The sequence below is a fragment of the Lemur catta genome, chromosome 11 (genome assembly GCF_020740605.2).
Source record: "Lemur catta isolate mLemCat1 chromosome 11, mLemCat1.pri, whole genome shotgun sequence".
In the NCBI taxonomy this organism is placed as follows: domain Eukaryota; kingdom Metazoa; phylum Chordata; class Mammalia; order Primates; family Lemuridae; genus Lemur; species Lemur catta.
The window spans coordinates 71,508,041-71,528,791 of record NC_059138.1 but is presented as its reverse complement, the minus strand read 5'-3'; the positions used below and the strand labels follow the sequence as shown (position 1 = coordinate 71,528,791).

General features: G+C 41.2%; 1 protein-coding gene across 5 annotated transcripts in view; it reads left to right on the top strand.

The window, feature by feature from the left end:
* Positions 1–267: 267 nt before the first annotated feature.
* Positions 268–20,751, top strand: part of OSBPL3 (oxysterol binding protein like 3) — a 169,036-nt gene continuing 148,552 nt past the window's right edge. For 4 of the 5 annotated variants that reach the window (XM_045565546.1, XM_045565544.1, XM_045565545.1 and 1 more), the window contains exons 1-2: positions 268–514; positions 16,367–16,468. The gene's annotated coding sequence lies outside the window, so the exon portion shown is untranslated. The remainder of the gene's footprint in view (positions 515–16,366; positions 16,469–20,751) is intronic. The other variant, XM_045565542.1, reaches the window with a different exon arrangement.

Sequence of the window (20,751 nt, the reverse complement as noted above, 5' to 3'; positions counted from 1 at the left end):
CCCGACTGCGTCATGGAATCCGGAGTTGCTTCCAAGGGCTCGCCCCACCTCCTTCTCCAGAGGCGACTCCTGATTGGTGCGAGTGTAGGTCACTCTGTCTCCCCTCCCGCCCTCCCCGCGGGGGCCCCGCCCCCAGGCAGACGGAGGCTCCTCCTCCTCCTCGCTCCCGCCCCTGGCTCCGCTGCTCTGGCTAATCGCCGGGCGGCGCGCGCCGGGAAGTTCTGGGCAAAGTGCTGGGAACTGTCCGCGCGATCGCGGCGCCGGCGAGCCGCCCCCGGCCAGCGGACCCGAGCGCCTGGCGGCCAGTGCGCAGCGCGGGCTCCGGCCTCACTGTCGGTCCGCGAGTGGCCATCCCCTCTCCCGACTCCTGCGGCTGGTGCGGGAACTGCCGGCGGCGCGTTGAGAGGGGATCGATCGGAGCAGCGGGGTTTGCCTTCTCCTCCCGGGTCTGTGCGCGAACGCCGGAGCCTGGCACCGGGGAACTGGGCGGCGTCCCTGGAGGCAGAGCGCTCAGGTAAGCGGCGCGGCGCCGTCTGAATGGTGCCTGGGCGTGGTGGGGCCCGCCGGCGGCGCGGGCTCCGAGGGCTGCAGTTTTGGGGAACGCCGCCAGTCTCCGCAGGACCGAGGCTGCCTCCTGTCGCCGGGAGAAGAGCCGGCCGGTGGGGCAGCCCCAAACCAGGGAGATCGCCCTCCGTGCTGGCTCCAGCCCCCAGCGAGGGAGGACCCAGGTGCTGCCCAGCCTAGGGCTCCGTCCTTCGAGGGACAGCTCGGCCGGGATTGACGGCCAGAAGGAGCCGAGCGCAGGAGCCTGGGCGCGGGTGCGGGAGGATGCGGCGCGGAGGGGCTGCCCTGGGCTGCGGGAGGCGCAGCGCGGAGGCTGGAGGCACAGGAAACCTGTCTAATTGGGCCGAGCGGGAGGCTTCACCACCTCCGCGGGATGGGGCTCTCCAGGGAGACTGGGCAATGCTCGGTGGTGCAGCCGCCCCGCTCGTCCGCCTTTCCTCCGCGGCCTCCCCAGCTCCCGGGTGCCAGGCTGGGTGCCAAGGGCACTCGCCCCTTCGTGCTTCCCCGCGCCCCGGGGAGTATTTGCAGCCTTTGGAGCCGCTGATGGGCTCTGTGTTAAGTCGTCCACATACTCTAAGGTGGGACGCCTCGCCCTCCTTCGCCAACTTGCTAGCTGCCTTCTGCACACTTGTACTCATCCTTTTTCGCCTTACAAGCCACCAGTCTCCTCCGTCAGGGCTCTGTGAAGTTGTCACTTTCCATGTGTCTGGGTACTGCACTGAGACACTTGAGGCTCCCCAGATGTTGCACTGACTCAGAGTTTGCGTAGTGAGTGCGATAGGGACATTTAGAAATATTTTAAACTGTAGCTGCAAAAGAGATGCGCAGACAAGTAGAAGCGCAGACCTGGCTTCTGATCATCCGCACTGTACCCCCCAGCATCACACAGGTGAGGTCCCCCTTCTGGTCAAAGGAGACCAGTCAATCAGGCCTGGGCTGAAATGCACAAGCTAAACGACCATCCCCTCCACCAACTCTGCACAGGTCTGTTTCCTGTTCCTCATGGAGCTTATCTCTCTCTGAAATCATCTCTTTGTGTTATTAGGTTATCTGCCTTCCCCCACTAGATGTAAGTTCCAGGAAAGCAGAGACCTTATCTGTCTCGTCAATCACTTAATCCCCAATGTTAAGAACACACAGTAGTTTTGCAGTAAACATTTAGAATAAATAAATAAAAACTTCTCTGTAAATGTGAGCAATGGTGATTTCATAGCAATTTTTTTTTTAAAATAGAGATGGTATCTCACCCTGTTGCCCAGGCTGGAGTGCAGTGACTGGTTCATAGCTCACTGCAGCCTCCAATTCCTGAGCTCAAGGGATCCTTCCAACTCAGCCTCCTGAGTAGCTGGGACTGCAGTGCCACCATGCCTAATTTTTTAATTTTTGGTAGAGACCAGTTCTCCCTATGTTGCCCAGGCTGGTCTTGAACTCCTGGTCTCAAGTGATCCTCCCACCTCAGCCTCCCAAAATGCATAGCTCATTTTGATTTTCACCTTTATCCTTTTGTTTTTTTCTATTGAGAAAATTAACAAATAGCGATAACTACCGATTGAGCACCTAAATACCAAGATGTATACTAGGAAGTTTATATAGATTGCCTCATTAAACATTACAGTTAATAATCTTATTAGCTAGGTAGTTTTAACCGGATGGGAAACTGAGGCTCCAGCAGGTTAACACATTTCCCAAGGCTATCCTGGCAGAACTGGGATTCCAGCCAATTTTGTTTCTATTGTGCTGGGCCTCTTCCAAGAAACTAAAATGTAGTTTCCATCATTACAGTCAATAGATGTTTAGCTTTTTTTGTATCAAAAGCTATTGCTTAGCCAAAAGATTTGTTGTTTCATTATTTTATTTTTTATTTTATTTTTTTGAGACAGAGTCTCACTCCATCACCCTGGGTAGAGTGCAGTGGCATCATTATAGCTGACAGCAACCTCAAACTCCTGGGCTTAGGCGATCCTCCTTCCTCAGCCACCCAAGTGGCTGGGACTACAGGTGCCCGCCACGATGCCTGGCTAATTTTTCTATTTTTAGTAGAGACGGGGTCTTGCTTTTGCTCCGGCTGGTCTCAAGCAATCCTCCTGTCTTGGCCTCCCAGAGTGTTAGGATTATAGGCGTGAGCCACTGTGCCCAGCCATTGTTGTTTAATTATTGAGATATATTTTCAGTAATAGCTAATAGTTATGTTGCAGGCCACATAATCCCAGGCTGCCGTAGGCTGTATTAGCTCATTTAATTTTTACCATCTTGATAAGCAGTGTTGTGAGGATATCTCTATTTTTCAGGTGAAGAAACAGAAGCCTAGGCCCAGGAACTTGCTAAGAGTGGCTAGTAAATTGCTGAGCTAGATTTTGGTAATAGTCTTTTTGACTCTCAACCTTAACTCCTGCTACTTCTCGGTAATGTTTCTTGCCCCACTATTTAATTAGATGTTGATTATTATGATAGAGTCCAGCGATGCAAATATTAAAGCCACCTGAGCTTGGGCTGTAAACTTTCTGGTGCCAATATCAAGTATCTAGTACTGTTTTCTGACTTCTTGAGACATTTACTGCCATTGATTTTTGTGGTTGAGTTTGTGGTTTGTGGGCCTGGTAGATTGGGAACTTTTAATATAGGGGAAAGGCAATCTTCCTTTCACCTAAATCTAAAGGGAAATCTGATCGGTTTTACCTACTTGTGGTAAGTGAACTCTGAACAGTAATACTTCATAGTTCTTGAAGAAAGTGCTGGAAAGCCAGCTAGTTCCTCTGTTCATATATGTAGAACGAAGAGTTAGAAACCACTACCATTTCCAAAAGCTTCTGCTTTTGTAAACCTTGTAATAAAATAACTAAATTTTAACTCTTTCCACTCTTGCATTGACGCTGAGGTGGAGGAGAAGTTGGGGCAGAGTGTCTTGGTGACTACCTAAAGGGCTAATGGCAAAATAGGGATGGGCGAAGAATTATTGATCCCTTTTTTTCTTCTACTTTATTCTAGTTTTGGGCATAGTGTAATGTTTTTCCCTGTGCTTCTCGGCAGCACTATATTTTCTTAATTGTTAGTTCCATTTCAGGAGTACTCTAGGGAGGGTTGGAGAATCCTTCAATCCAGGAATGCCCATGGAAGTGATGAGGGTGTGGGACAGTAAGGAAGGTGGAAACTATTAGGTTGAAAGAGCCTTCCATGCATAATTGAGAATTGTTGATGGTTCCCTGCAAATCCTTACTTATCTAAATCTGCTTTTTCATCAGCTCTCTAGTATTTTATTCTGGAAACTTTCTTCTTGATTTCCCAGTTACTACTGTTGAGATCATGTTCATGCTAACCCCAACTCTTGTCTCAGTGTCTTTCACATTGGTCCCTTCCTATTGCCCCTGCAACATCTTAGTACAGGGTTTTAGGGACTTCTGCACTCTGTCCTAATATTGTCTACAGTAGATTTCCTAACTCAGTCTCTCCTTCATGCTATGGTTAGGTAAATTGTTTAAGTACTGTCATGAACTTGTTAAAAATTCTTGGGTGGCTTATATAGTTAATAATAGTATTAACTGCTGAACTTTTATGTGCCAAGTGCTGTCGTAAGTGCTATACATGCATTAATGGCATTTAATCCTCAAAGCAACATCAAAGCGGGCACTGTTGTTATTATACCCCCACTTTCCAGATAAGACTAGGAAAAGTTAATTAAGTTCACACTTAACTTTGCAATGCATATATTGTGGATCTGAGACTCAAACCCCAAGTTCTTTTCTCTGCTTATGTAAGCATAGATTCCTTAGCGTAAAGTCAGGATTTGGCAGAACAACTGTTAAAAAAAAAGAGATAATCAAGGAAATTTGAACATGGATGAAATGCTAGGATGGACTTACTGCAAAATAATCCAGGTGTCAAGAGGGAGTATAGACGAGTAAACAAGGCTGTCTGTGAGTTGACGATTACTGAAGGCGGGTGATGAGTTTGTAGGGTTTTTACTGGTGTTCTCTTTCTGTGCTATCGACTAGGGCGCCATTGGCCACACGGGGCTATTGAGCACTTGCAATGTGGCTAATCTTTATTGAGGTGTGCTGTAAGTGTAAAATACACACTGAGTTTCAAAGACTTAGTATGAAAAAGAATGCAAAAATATCTCAATTTTTTTATCACCACATCTTGAAATAATAGTATTTTGGATATGTTATGATAATATGTAATTAAAACTAATTTTACCTGTTTTCTTTTACTAATTAATTGGCTGCTTAAAATTAAAATTATACGTATGGCTTGTATTACATTTCTGCCGGACAGCACATTTGTACATGTTTGGAGTTTTTCATAATAAAAAGTTTGAAAATATCAAAGCATCTGATTTTTAAAAAAATTCTGGAGTATAATATTTTTCATATAAGATTCTCTGATATGAAAAGATTGGGAAACACTGATTTGTTCAAAGATGCTTTTTTGCAGAAGTTTACAGCAGGCAGGTTGTAGCCTTCCAGTCTCATTCCTGGGCTTATTTCATCTGTGTGAAAATTTAAAAATTACTTTATAATAAATGGAATAGCAGTATGAGAGAGTAAGGAATTGCCCCTCTAGTTATCTGATTCTTTCGTTTGGAAGTTGATGAACTATTTCCTTGGAAAAATATAGAAAACTCAGTGGTAATTTCCTTATTCTTAGTCACATTATTTATACCACTGAAACAGAATTTTCCGTGGACTTGCTTTATAATTGCCTGTATCTAAATTTGTTTGGGAGCAAGAATATGGTTGTTTCTAGACTCCCCAAGACCCCTTGAGTATGAGGGGAATGTGGTTCTTAAGTAATAACACTGTGCAGATACAAAGCCAAGAGCACATTTCTTTTGTCAAAATTTTTTTTAGATGAAAATTATGTTGCTGTCTACATGTCTATGTTTGCTCACAAAATGTTATCTGAGCTAATAAACCTAGTTGTCTGAGAGCGTGAGCTGGACAGAGGACCTGGAGGATAATCTCATCTGTGATTTCTGGAATTGTGTGAGAGTGGACCTGAGTTTATAAAAACCAGCTTGAATATAAAGAAAAACAGAATCAGATTGCAATGAGCAGCCTAGCAAGGCTTCAGGAAGCAGAAGATAGCTGACTGTCAATATAAATAAAGTTTGTTATTTTGTTTGCTCTCTACAGTTAAAATACTATTTTTTTAATGTTGTGTGGGTCACTTTGCTCAATATAACATTTCTCCACTTATGTATTAAAATGTAGTGCTAGTAAAGAGTACCTACCATGTGCCAGGCACTGGGCTGGGTACGAGGGATATGGTGAAGAATTAGACAGATGTGGAACTGCCTTTCAAGGAGTTTACAGTCTAGAAGGGGATACAGACATTGAAGAGTTGCAGAGAATTCATTAATTACGATGGGAAGATGTGGCTCAAAGGGAATGAGTCTGGATTTTAATTGGGACCCTGGAGAGAAAAATTTTATTTTGTGTAGGTCGTGATTCCGGCTGCTGACAGTCTGTAGAAAGAGAAGAAAAGAGAATGTAGCCAGGGGGAATCCTCCAAGGAGGATGAAAGAGTCCTGCCCTTTCTGTCTTTCTGCCATTGTGGGAGGCCATGTGGAACTGAGTAGGAGGAGGGTGTAATGTCTTTTCTGAGGTTTTGAATTTCTCTCTGTGATGAGACACACAGATTTGTTGATTTGCTCATGGCAGTTGAATCCAAAGTTGAGTTTTTACCACCTTTATAACTGAAACAGAATGAGATCTGACAACCTGTCCTCTAGCATAGCCCTGAAAGTAGCTTGAAATAACTTGCTGGCTCCACTTCTAGCGTAGCTCAGTTGTCTAGCACGTGAGATGAAGTGAGTTAGGGGTATTTGAAAGAATATAGGGCAAGCCCACTGAGGTTTTTCTTCACAAGCTGAGCTGCTTCAGGCAAATTTTTGGTGTATATAGAATTAACTGAGGTTTCCTTTGGAGCTTGTTGGAGTCATTAGGGAATGGGGGACCATCCTGCCTTGAAAGATGGTGATAATTAAGAAGAGCAATAATGTTGACAATGGCAGCCAGTAACTGTTGAGCACTTACTTGGCCTAATGTGCCAGGCCAAGTGCTTTATTTATACTACCTCATTAGATCCTCTTGTAACTGATGGGGTGGTTATTATCATTCCAGTTTACTGATGACAAAGCAGAGGCTGGAGAGCAGTTACTTGCTCTTTGGTTTAACAACATCCATTTACCCTTCCTAATTTCCATTTGAGAAATCACTTCTTGCCTTTGGATATAGTCTGCTGGGACCAGAACAAGGGGTGTGGGTGGTCCTGTGAGCCAGGTCAGTCAGACACCGCTTCCTGAACTCTGGGTCGTGGAGCATCATGGAGATTCTGCTGCCAGGGCACGTCCTGACCAGATCATTTCTGTCCACACAGCACTGTTGTTGTCTGGCTTTGGGTCCCATGGAGCCATGCCAGGGCTTGCCTCTGCCTCCTCTTAGTTCCTTGAGCTGATCTTTTTCTAATACATTTTCGTTGGTTTCATTTGTCACATTGGTTTCTGTTACTTCCAGCCAGAGAACGCTGAAATATTGGAAAGTTGGAATGACAGCACCTAGGGACTAGGGCGTGAGGGTGGGAGTTGAGGGAGAAGACAAAGATGATTCCATGGGGGAAAATACATGGTGTTGGTACAATCAGCCAAAAAATAAAGTTGGAATCTTATGTCACACCTTCCACCAAAATAAATTCCACATGGATCAAAACTTTGACATTAAAACAACTAGGGAAAAAAATAGCATGCCATTTTTAACAATAGAGATAGAAAATCCTTTCTAGATATGACACAAAGTCCAGAAGCTATCAGATAAAAGATTGATTCATTTGACTACATAGAATTTTTGAAGTGAAAAAATTTTAAACTATGTTAAAAGGCAATCAATGAATTTAGGAAAATAATTGCAATTCATATCACAAAGATCTACTTTCATCAATACGTAAAGAACTCCAACAAATCAGTAAGAGAAAGTCAGTTACTCTAAAGGCAAAGAATGTGAACATACAGATCACAAAACGGGATACAAATGACTCTAAAACATATGAATACTTTAACCTTACTCATACAAAGAGAAAGGCAAACTAAAATGTTAGTGAGATGCTATTTCTCACTTATCAGATTGGCAAACATCATAAAACGTGGTAACAACTGTTGGCAAAGATTTGAGGAAACAGGTATTCCTACAGTATGGATGGAAGTTTAAATTGGCCCAAACTATGGAGAGCCATTGGCAGTATCTATAAAAATTGCAAATGCACGCACTCTTTGAATCAGCAATAACAATTCTAGGAATTTTATCCTATAGATATGCAAATGTAGAAAATAATGTATGTGCAGAATTGTTTATTGCAGCATTGTTTGAATAAATAAAAGATGGCAGGTAACATAATTTTCACCAGTAGGTACTGGTTAAAAAATAATGGAGTGGTTAAAAATGAGGCAGCTCTATATCTACTGATATAGAATAATCTAAGAGATTTATTATTAGTTTTAAAAAAGCAAGGTATACAATACAGAGGTATGTGGTATACAGTACAGAGGTATGTGGTATATATACCATGTATACAAAGCTATGTAAGGTATGCTTCCATTGAGTAAAAATATATCCATTATATAATATTTTATATGTATACACATATACACATACATACATTTATGCATATTGCACACTCACATAAAACTGGTGGCCTGAAGCCAGCTTCCACTAGCTTGTGAGAACCAGTTGTGTGCATCACTTTGAACTTGGCCACGGTGGGAGTGTTTACACCATGGAAATCAGCAAACACAACAAATCAGGGAATATTTGTTTTTGTTTTTCCTGAGAGCTGGTTGAGAAACATTTGCTAATACACATATGTGTATATGATCATAAAATATCTCCTGAAGGATACACAAGACATTGGTAAAAGCAGATTCCCCCAGGTAGGGGTGATGGGAGGTGGGAGGATAGGTATGAGATTGAAATTGTACCGTCTGCATTTTGTCCAGGTATTACTTATTCTGAAATAAATATACAAAGCAAACCAAAACGTAACTGCAGAGTTTCAGGCCTATTGTGACTATTGGTGTTATTTAAGGTGCCATTGACCACTACCGGGGAAAAGAGAAAGATGAGTAGATCTTAGGGAAAAAGAATGCTTTTGGTTTTGAACATACTGAGCTTGAAGTGTATGGTGACAATCAGTGTGGCGATGTCCAGCAGCAACTCAGGAGAGAGGGCAAAGCTGGTGATCAGTTCTGGGTGTCAGAGGTTTAGTTGAAATTGTGACAGTTGAGGAGGTTCCCAATGGAGGCCCAACCTGTACAACCTTTGGGGCAGGTCTCAGGAGAGAAAGGGGGGTGCACGTGGTATCTTGGGGAATGTAAGCCAAGAGCTAGGTAGAGGGAGGGTATCTAGTCACAAAGGTAAGAGAACCATAAAATCATAATAATAATAGTTTTTTTTAATATATATATAGACTATCTACTAGAAGTGAGACATTATTCTCTGTACTTTTTGAAAGAACATTACCTGATTTAATTGTAACAACCACTCTCTGGGGTGGGTACTGTTTCCATGATAACCGTTGCGTGGGGGAGGGTAGTTCCAAAGAGTAAACCAGGGGAGATCGCATGGGAGGGAGGTTACTAGGGCAGGACCTGCAGGTGCGGTACAATTTCAAAAGGTGGAGGAGTAGGGAGAGAGACATTTCAGGCAGAGGGGAGTGATGAGCAAAGGTGGAAAGAAGATTACTCTTTGTAGCTGGAGGGCAGTAATTCCCGGGAACCTGAAGGTGGTGCATGGCTACTCCATCCTGGGGCAGTTGGAGAGCCACAGAATGTTTTGAGCAAAGGAATATCAGTTCGACTGGTTGTCAAATACAAAAATTAAATGTTGCATTAATGGCGTTCGTACTGTGTCCATTGTGGGGAGGAGGATGGTAGGAGACAGGAAAAATTACCATCAAGATTTGAGCTAGATAATGGAGATGGCCTGTGAATGCAGGTGCTTGGAGTGCCTGCAGCAGATACCTTGAGGGTTTGTGCAAATGCAGTCTCTTTAGTTGGCTTTTTGACTTAAGCTGCATTTGCCTGTGTGGCTATTATCTTGTCAGTAACTTATGGGATGTTTTCCATATATTTTCCCTACATTTTCCAGAAGACTGTGAATGGGGAATAAAGAAATGATTATTTGTTGGCATATATTTCTGTGAATATGATTTATTTATGAATTGTGCCCGAGACGTAATGATCCAGCCTTGCAAGGCGCACACACGTCCTGCCTCTTTAGAGAGATGCTGTGGTTGCACCAGCACTTCTTCTACCCTATAAAGCTACATATACACAAACACAGTGTAAAATTGCACCCTAATAAGGTTTTCAGCTCAGTCTTTCTCTAGCCTAGTGTTGTCTTAAGTTTGTTGTGTGTGTCATTAAGGAGTGATACCAATAATAAGGTGTCAAAGAGGAAAAGGATAAAGGCTGTGGCCTAAACATGGCTCAGAAAAAGGACTACATGGACATCTTCGTGCAAACCTGCTAATGCATCATACTCCTGGTTTGTAATTCCTGTTTTTCTAGTCTTTGATCCCAGGGGCCAAAATAGCATTCCAGCTTGTTTGTTACTTTCAGTTCTGCATCATTTGTTCCTTCATTAAGGACTTGGAAGCCTCTTTTGTTCCATGGCATACATTGGTCTTATTTTCATAGGTGTGTATAGATAGGTGCAGAAAGGTGTTTATGTAAGATGACTGTCTTTTCTGACCCACAGATTAAGACAGCTTTGTCTGACAATTGCCAGGGACCAGAAGGACAGGATGTGGGAATTTGGGTTCCCTCTGTAAATGTAAGGTGTGTGGTCCTGACAGGTGCTCCAATTTTCCTTCATTACTAAGAACATCACAGACTAGTTGGGAAAAATAACCACGTTCTAGGAAGTAAGGTACTTGGGTTTTACTGTCAGTAGTTAACTCATGCTAAGGTCTAGCAAGTCACGGACTTCCTCATGACTCTGTGGACAGCACTGTTTCTCCTTCCCTCTAGCAGAAGGGTTGGGTGGGGCTGAGCCAAGGGTTAATGGGTGTGAAGGGGGTTCTGAAGGAGACAAGAGCCAGCTGGGGGGAATGGGACCAGGTGAATGGGACACAAAATGATGGGTTTCTTGGCAGTGGTTTTGGAGGGCCTGTGAAACACAGATTGCTGGCCCCCATCTGCAGAGTCTCTGGTTTAGTGGGTCTGTCCTAGAATTCCAGATTTTGCATTTCTAACAAGTTCTCAGGAGATACTGATGCTGCTGGTCCAGGGACCACTTTGCAAATGCAAGCATGGGTTCAGCATGCAAAAAAAAAAAAAAAAAAGCTGAGCCGAAGTAGGCTTTGGTTCAGGGAAGAACCAGAGAATTCTGGTAATCATAGATTGTCATAACTCCCTTATTTTGTTTAGCATTTCCACGTTTGTACATCATATTAATATGCTTTGCTTCTCACAGCAAAACAAACCTGTGAGGTAGGCTGGGCAGATATTACCCTTGTTGGACAACTTTGGAAAATCAGATTGAAGATATGCAACTGACTTACCCTAGGGGCAGATGGCTGAGCTGAGACTTGTATCTAGATTTCTTTTACTGTCAATTTAGTGCTCCTTCTACATTGCCTTTTTTTTTTTCTTGGAAAATATTACGTTTTGTTCAAATGACTTTTAGAAGAAATAGAATTAGGGGGATGTAGAAATCTTTTGCTCATGAATTCACAATAAATATTTTGTGAATACGTGATACATGATACATACATATTGTTGAATAAGTGAATGAATGGTTTCCATAGCTCCCTAATTCTGCTTCTAAACTCACAAACTTTAGTGGTCCAGTAGTGTCAATTAAAAATAATTTTTAAAAAGCATAATAATTGATACAATATTCTAATAAAAAAATCCCAAGACATTCCTTTTAAAGCTAGTAAAAAGCTGGCAGATTGCTGATAACACTCAGTGTTTATCAAAGTTTGTTTTAATCACACTCCCAAACAAAAACAGCTTTTAAATTTAGAACAGTTTTAGAGTTAGAGAAAAGTTGTGAAGATACTACAGAGAGTCCTCATATGTCCCAAACCCAGTTTCCCCCATTATTAATATCTGGCATTAGTATGGCCCATTCATCACGATGAATGAACCAGTACTGTTGCAATATTATTTACTAAACTCTATACTTCATTCAGATTTCCTTTTTTTCCCTAATGTCCTTTTGGTCAAGTATGTTGTAGAATGTGCCTCAATTTGGATTTGTCTGATATTTTTTTCTCGTGATTGGACTGGGATTATGGGTTTGGGGGAAGAAGATCACAGAGGTAAAATTCGATTCTTGTCACACCATATCAAGGGTATGTGTTATCAACATGATTTATATTTATGTTTGTGTTGACCTTGATAATCTGGCTGAGATAGTGTTTTTTGGTTTCTCTGCTGTAAAGTTACTTTTTTGTCCCCTTTGTATGCTATACTCTTTGGAAGTACGTAGCTATACGCGGCCCACACTTAAGGAGTAGGGAGTTACGCTCCACCTCCTTGAGGGTAGTGTATCTATACAAATTATTTGGTATTCTTCTGCATGGCAGATTGGTTTCTTCTCCCCCATTTATTTTTATTTTTATTATTTTTTTGAGACAGAGTCTCATTCTGTCACCTTGGGTAGAGTGCAGTGGCGTCATCATAGCTCACTGCAACCTCCAACTCCTGGGCTCAAAGGATCCTCCTGCCTCAGCCTCCCGAGTAGCTAGGACTACAGGCACCATGATGGCCAGCTAATTTCTTTCTATTTTTTAGTAGAGACGGGGTCTTGCTCTTGCTCAGGCTGGTCTCAAACTCCTGAGCTCAAGCTATCCTCCTGCCTCGGCCTCCTGGAGTGTTAGGTAACATGAGCCACCGCAGCCAGCCAGCCCATTTATTTATTTAGTCAATCAGTATATTTGTCAGTATGGATTCATTGATATTTATTTTATACTTTGCATTATAATTCAATAGTACTTTATTCCTTTTGTTTTTCAAGTTGTTCCAGCTTTGGCTGTTAGGAGTTCTTTCAGTTGGCTCCTATATCCCTTTTACATAAACTCATCACTGTGGATTTTTCAGCAAGTCCTTACTTTCTGACACTAAAGGTGCTCAAGGCTCATCTTGTATATTCCCTGTCCCAGCCCTAGAATCATGTTTTTTGTGTTGTTGGTCTTGATCTACTAAATTAATTTTACCACCCATCACATGGGTCACTACCCACAGTGAGAAATACTGATCCATTTCCATCTCACACATGTTAAAAATAAAGAAATAGACACTTTGAAGGGTGGAATGACTTATCCAAGGGTATACCTAGTTGGTAGCAAATTCTGGGCTGGAACCAGTCCTGTATCTTTTCTACCATTTCGTGCTGGCAAAGTCACCATTCAGAACCTGGCTCCCCACATGCCCACTGTACCCAGGTCCTTGTGCACAGTGTATCAGATGTGAACTCAGCTGGATGTGCTACTGTCTGCCCAGAGCAAATATCAGCAAAAACGGGAAAGGGTGCTGGCCAGATTCCTTATGGGTTGCCATGGTGAGTCTGTGTTATCCAGTAGGAATGGAGTTTTGTAATGGTGGACAATTATAAACCCACATGATGTGACTGCTGACCTCAGCACTTTGCAACTGCGGTTGACCACATGACTGGCCTCTGTTTTGTGGGGAAGTGTGCAGAAGAAAGCCTTGTGGAATCCAATACATGCTTCTTTTGGGTTCTCCTTATTTCCACTGGGGAGGATGAATTTAAGAAAGAAGTGGATTCAAGCAGCAAAACCTTCAAATTTCACTTTATCCTGTGAACTCTTGGGATCCACAAAAATAGAACTGAACAGACAGGTTTTTAGGGTTCTAAAAGTTCAAACAATCTGGTATTAGGATCAGATATAAAAGATCAGTTACACCAAGAAGCTCATTTTCCTTTCTGGGAAGAAATAATTCAGTCATCAAAAGGTTCCTAGGATGCAGGGGACAATAAAGGACAAACTTATTTCATATTCATTTCTCAAAATGTTCCTTTTCAAAAGATATTAATTTTTTTTTCTATAATTGAGAGTGGGCACCTCTGGCTCAAGAATTATTCCTGTAGGCTGGGTGCAGTGGCTCACACCTGTAATCCTAGCACTCTGGGAGGCCGAGGCGGGAGGATTGTTTGAGCTCAGGAGTTCAAGACCAGCCTGAGCAAGAGCGAGATCCTGTCTCTACTATAAATAGAAAGAAATTAGCCAAAACAACTAAAAATAGAAAAAATTAGCCGGGCACGGTGGTGCATGCCTGGAGTCCCAGCTACTCAGGAGGCTGAGGCAGGAGGATCACTTGAGCCCAGGAGTTTGAGGTTGCTGTGAGCTAGGCTGACACCACGGCACTCTAGCCTGGGCAACGGAGAGAGACTCTGTCTCAAAAAATAAAAAAATAAAAAATAAAAATAAAAAAGAAGACTTAAAAAAAAAGAATTATTGCTGTAAAGAGTTTTAAAGGAATAAGGCAGTGGTGATATATTAGGGTATTTGTTTGCAAGTGACAAAAACCCATCCAGCATAAGAGCATAAAAGAACACTTACTGGCTCATTTTGCTAAAAAAGTCCAAGAATAGGGCTAGCTTTAGGCATGGCTGGACCTACGGGCTTAAATCTTGTCATCAAAGCCCTGTTTGTTGCTATCTCCTAGGCTGTCCTTCATGTGGCTTCGTTCTTAGGCAGGCTTTCTCCATGTGAGTACCTCTTAGCAGCTATAGGCTTAGTTCCTACATACTAAGCAACTCTATTAGTTCTACAAATGTTTGTTGGCTCTGATTATTCCTGCCTGGGTCATACGCCTAACCCTGAACCATTTACTGGGGCCAGAGTTATCAGGGCTGTCATTGGCCACGCATGGGCCTAGTGACATAGTGTTTCACAGTGTTCCTATGCAACCACAGAGAGATTGAGTTGCTGATACCAAAAGGGTAGTTGGCTGGGCAGACAAAAATAATGGATGTCCGTTCTCTGCAGATTTGAGTACTTGGAGTAAATGCTTGATGAGTGAGTAAATATCCATATGTTTGTTTATATAGTCCCTTACCAAGCTTCTCATTTATTTTGTGGGCTTTTGAGTTCTTCTAGAGAGATTTCCTAGTCATTCTTTGATTAATGTACTATGCTGACTACCAGCCCTTGTTAGGCTCCGTCTTAGTCTATTCAGGCTGCTATAGCAAAATACCATAAACGGAGTAGCTTACAGGAATTCTTATACACTGTTGGTGGGACTGAAAATTAGTACAACCTCTATGGAAAACAGCCTGGGAATTCCTCAAAAAACTAAAAGTAGACCTAACATTTGATCCAGCAATCCCAATACTGGGTATCTACCCAAATGAAAAGAAGTCATTTTATCAAAAAGACACCTGCACTTGAATGAATGTTTATTGGAGCACGATTCACAATTGCAGAGATGTGGAATCAACCCAAGTGCTCATCAATTCCTGAGTGGATTAACAAAATGTGGTATATGTATAGCATGGAGTACTACTCAGCCATAAAAAGGATGAATTAATGCCTTTTGCAGCAATTTGGAAGGAACTGGAGATCATTATCCTAAGTGAATTATCTAAACGATGGCAAAACAAACACCACATGTACTCGCTGTTAAATTGGAACTAACCGATGAGCACACATGTGCACAGAAGGAAGTAAAATGCAGTGGAAATCAAGCAGGGGGTGGAGAGCAGGGAGGAGGGGAGAGGTGAAAACCTACCTAACAGGTACAATGAACCCTATTTGGATGATGGACACACTTACAGCCATGACTCAAGCATTACAAAAACTATCCATGTAACCAAAAACATTTGTGCCCCCTTAATATTTTGAAATAAAAATAAATTTTAAAAAACTGAGTAGCTTATAAACAACAGAAATTTATTTCTCACAGTTCTTGGGAGGTTCAAGATCAAGGCAGCAGCAGATCTGGCGTCTAGTGATGGATGCTTTCTTATAGACAGCACCTTCTAGCTGTGTTCTCACTGGGTGGATGGGGCAAGGCAGCTCTCTGGGGCCTCTTTTATAAGAGCACTAATCCATTTGTGAGGGCTCCTCCATTATGACATAATCACCTTCAAAGGGGCCCCCAGCTCCCATCACCTTGGGGGTTAGGATCTCAACATACAAATTTTGTGGGGACACATTCAGATCATAGCAGATCCTCAGCAAATACTGCTTCTTGCTCTTCCTATTGCTAATTTCAGGGCTAATTTCAGCCAGTCTTATCTAGATTATGGTGATTCTGTTTTCTCTGAACCTGTTAAACCAGGTCAGTATTAGATAGTTTATGTTTGGTTTTGGCTGAATAGTCAGCATAGATGTCTTTAATAAATCTGCTTTGCTTTTGGGGGATAAAAGGTAACATTTGATGTTCCTTTTTCCCTCCAAGCCATTCTTACCTCTATAAGGGGAGAAGACTTTTTTAAAATCATTACGCAAACCAAGAATTGTAAGTTCCAGATTTTAAAAACACTTCTTTGAAAGTTCGAGTATTCACATCTCTTTTTGGTTTTGCTTGTTTTTACCTGCCTTCTGCATTTTTCAGTGTTTATTAGCACCTCTGCCTGAAGGTAGACAAGATAAGGTCAAGGGGTGTAATTAAAACCTTGACAGCATCCCATCTTTTTTCTTATTTTTCCTTGGAGGGGCTACCTCCTTGGTGAAGTTTCTGTGCTAAACCAGTTTTGTACATTGACCAGCATGAACTTTGATGGATTATCTGAATTTCAATTAATCATCTTTTTGGTGTCTCCTTTTACAACAGGAAGTTGAAAGTCGCCTAGACTTCAGATCTTTTTCTTTTGCCTTCCTCTTGAGTCCTGTCGGGATCGAGTTAAAAATGAATTAATGACGAATTCAGAAGAGGGTAAGTGCCTGGGTCTGTCTGTCAATCTCGGAGTGCCTGTTATTTTTATATTTTACAGCCAAATAGAAAAGATTTTTAAAAATCTGTCTCCCTTAGCACAGATAATTGAGTTTACTATACATTGATTTTGTGTTGGCCAGTTTCTGTTTTATTTTAAACCCTGCTTGACGAGTTCAGCGCCATCAATTTATCTTTCTTGTTTTTAATCTCCAAAGTATTTGTATCTGGGCTGTGGTCAAGATTCACAAAAACCATCTTGATGAGGTTTCTCATTCATTTATATACCACACAAGCAGGGCATGCCTTTGTATCATGGGAATATTTTTAGAAGACTAATGAGGTGGAAGGATTTGTGTTTCATTTCCCTTATTTTCCCTCTATTCAGACACCTGCATTTGCTATTAATTACCACTCCCGTGGCACTCTCAGTCTCTCTTTCTTTGTCTGTTGTGTGGCGTTTTAAAATAATATTGGGAGGGAAGCTGGGTGCTGAGACTTGTAGATACAGTGGAATAAATAGTTGTTTTTTCTTGGTAGTTTAACTGAAGGTTTATTTTAAAGTAATAGCTATTTTGATACCATTTTAAGGAAATTCTTTTTATCTTTTTCTGCAATCTGCTTATCTCTGTAGTTGATCTCCTTTGGTCACCTCATTTTTTTTTTTTTATCAAGAATTTGAAAATCATTTGTGACGCATGCATTATTTCAGAAATAGAAAATTGTTTTGCCCGCAATCTCTTTTCAATAGTAGGCTCTTGGGTCAAACCAGTGCAAGTGAAATAGGTTTTGCAAATGACTGATAATCACCACAGCATTTAGAAAAACATTTATTCATGAAAGATATTTTAAAGGGAATATACTTTCTTTTGGAGGTTTAACTTACTGATTTATTTCAAGAAAATTTTTATTGAAGTATAACATACATGCAGAAAAGTATACAGGGCACGGTGGCTCCTGCTTGTAGTCCTGACACTTTGGGAGGCTGAGGTGGGGGGATCACTTGAGGCCAAGGGTTTGAGACCAGCCTGGGCAATATGGCAAGACCTCTTCTCTACAAAAAATGCAAAAATTAGCTGAGCATGCAATTGTAGTCTGAGCTACTTAGGAGGCTGAGGCAGGTGATTGGCTGAGACCAGAGGTTTGAGGCTGCAGTAAGGTATGATCACACCACTGCACTCCAGCCTGGGCAGCAGAGAGAGATACTGGCTCTAACAAAAAAAAAAGAAAGAAAGAAAAAGAAAAGAGAAATAGTATGCAAAGCATAAGTGTATAGTTTAGTGAGTTTTCACAAGATGAACACATTTACATAACCAGCATCCTGATCAAGAAACAGATTATGGGCCGGGCGCGGTGGCTCACGCCTGTAATCCTAGCACTCTAGGAGGCCGAGGCGGGTGGATCGCTTGAGCTCAGGAGTTCGAGACCAGCCTGAGCAAGAGCGAGACCCCGTCTCTACTAAAAATAGAAAGAAATTATCTGGCCAACTAAAATATATATATAGAAAAAATTAGCTGGGCATGGTGGCGCATGCCTGTAGTCCCAGCTACTCGGGAGGCTGAGGCAGTAGGATCGCTTAAGCCCAGGAGTTTGAGGTTGCTGTGAGCTCGGCTTACGCCACGGCACTCACTCTAGCCTGGGCAACAAAGCGAGACTCTGTCTCAAAAAAAAAAAAAAAAGAAACAGATTATTACCAGCTCCTCAGAAATTCCCTTAATGCAGCCCCCATGCCCTGTCCCTACCCTCAATGGGTAATGACTTGTAGTGCCAGCCATCACATTAGCTCTGGTTGTTGTTGTGATTTATATAAATGGAATCATATAGAAGACTCTTTAGGTCTGTGCGATTCATTCATATTTTGATGTGTAGTTGTAGTTTGTTTATTCCCATTGTTGGTAGAATTCCACTATATGAACATGCCAAAATTTATTTTTCCATTCTACTATTGACAAACATTTGTGTTTTTGCCATTTTGGGCTGTTACAGTTAGTGCTGCTGTGAATGTTCTTTTATTTTTTTAAGTATTTAAAAATTTTTTTTCATGGAGATAGGGTCTCGCTATGTTGCTGAGGCTGGTCTCGAAGGCCTGGCCTCAAGCAGTCCTCCCACCTTGGCCTCCCAAAGTGCTAGGATTACAGGTATGAGCACCATGCCCCACCTACTGTGAATATTCTTGTACATAGCTTTGGTGTGCCTTTTTATTCAGTATATAGCTGGGTCAAGTATATAGCTAGGAATAGAATTACTGGTTCACAGCATTGGTATACATTTAGCTTTAATTGATTCTCCTAAAGAGTTTTCCAAAGTGATAGTGCCAATTTACATTTCCTCCAGTAGTATATGAGAGTTCTAGTTGTTCTACATCCGTACTTGTTCTTTTCCATCTTTTTCATTTTAGCCATTCTGGGGAATGTTTAGTAATATCTTGTGATTTTTAAATTGCAATTTATTGATTAGAAAAGAAGTCAATCCCTATTTCCTAGGCTTATTGGACATGAGGATATGACTTTGATCTTAGTTATGGTCTTTAGTCATTTAAGTCACAGCCGGGACTTCAGTGTGAAATAAATGTTAAACAAAAAACTTAGAGGAAAGATTTGTCAGTATTTATTAAGTTGTGGTATGAACTTCTAGACTAAAGAACAAGTCTCCAGATCTTCAGTTTATTTTATTATCCCATCACTAGATTTACAACATTGTTTTGAAAGTTTAAGGACACATATGCAATTAGAAATTCACAATCTTTCTTTCTAATTCAGTCTTTCATCCCATATTAATTGAGTGAATGTGATGGACATTACAGGGGATGCTAATGTGAAGAATATAATCTCAACCTTTAAGAAGCTCATCTATGTACATGGCAGAGTGAAAGGATGCTATTATGAAGCTTTAAAAATGTGCCCTGGGCACCCTGAGGAAGAAGGAATTAAGTCCTGTGAGAGGAATATAGGACCATTTCATAAACCTTGAAATGCCTTTGAACTTGACTGTCAAAAAATTTTGTAAGTGAGGGTGGAAGGCCTGGGCATTTCCAAAAATGTGGCCCATCTGGGGACTAGCAAGCAGCTCAGAGTGGCTGGATCCTAGGATGTGCAGAGTGATATAGATGAAGAAAGTTAAATTTTCTTCATATTCAAGGGAGACGATCAATCAAAAAATACCAAAAACCTCATTAGAAAAAGCAAATTAAACCACATGGAGATACTATTTTTTACTAGCCTATTGACTGAGATTTAACAATAATGTTTGATAAGAGATTATACAGATAAGTGTGGAGAGTAATAGTCTCCATTTATGGCTGGCAGGAGAATAAATTGCTCCAGACATCTGTGGAGGACAATCTGGCAATGCTGGTTTCAAAAATTGAAAATGCGCATACTTTGTGACCCAGCAATTCTCCTTTTAGAAATGTACCTTACAAATATGCTTATATGTGAGCAAAAAGCTGTAACAGCAAAAGATTGGAAATAACCTAAATTTGGAATAATGCTAAATAAATTATGGTCTATCCATTCAGTGGCTTCCCATGAAGCCAATAAAAAGAATGGGGGACCTTCCTCTGCACTGATGTATCAATATGCAACAACCTCCAAGATATATTGTAAATAGAAAAAAGAATGTGTACGATAGTGTACTGTATGATAGTATTTATGTAAAAATTGGGGAGAAATGCACAGATAAATAAGTATGCACTGAATAAATAAGTATGAAATTGATTATATTAATTGCTTCCTGAGAGGAGAATTAGGAGGACAGGGGTAGGAGGGAGGGAAACTTTTTACGGTATACCCTTTTGCCACTTTAGAATTCTGAACCATGTGTATGTGTTACCTACTCCAAGTAAATAAAATCCCCGCTTCCTAAATAAAGGGAATGGGATCACAGGGGATTTTGAATTGTAGTCTAGCAATTATATTTTTTAGGATTTATAAAATTTGTTCGATGCTCTCTCTCCTTTACTCCTCACAATAACCAAATGAGGAAGCAGTTTTTATTTTTGTTTTACAAATGAGAAAGCTGAGATTCCGGTATTTTAGCAATTTGCACAAAATCATTCAGTGGTTGATAGTAGATTTGAGAACATCAAGTGTGTTATTTAAGAAATAATTTACATTTACTGTAATTTTGTTACTAAAAAGACAAAAGGAAAAATGCTAGAGTATTTTTAGGCAGAATGAATATATACCAAATAATAGTAGTTGAAGCTTAGTGATTTGAGAAGTGTTTATTAGCAATTTTTATCTAGATATTTATCTGTGTACTCTATTACCACCATGATCAAGTCT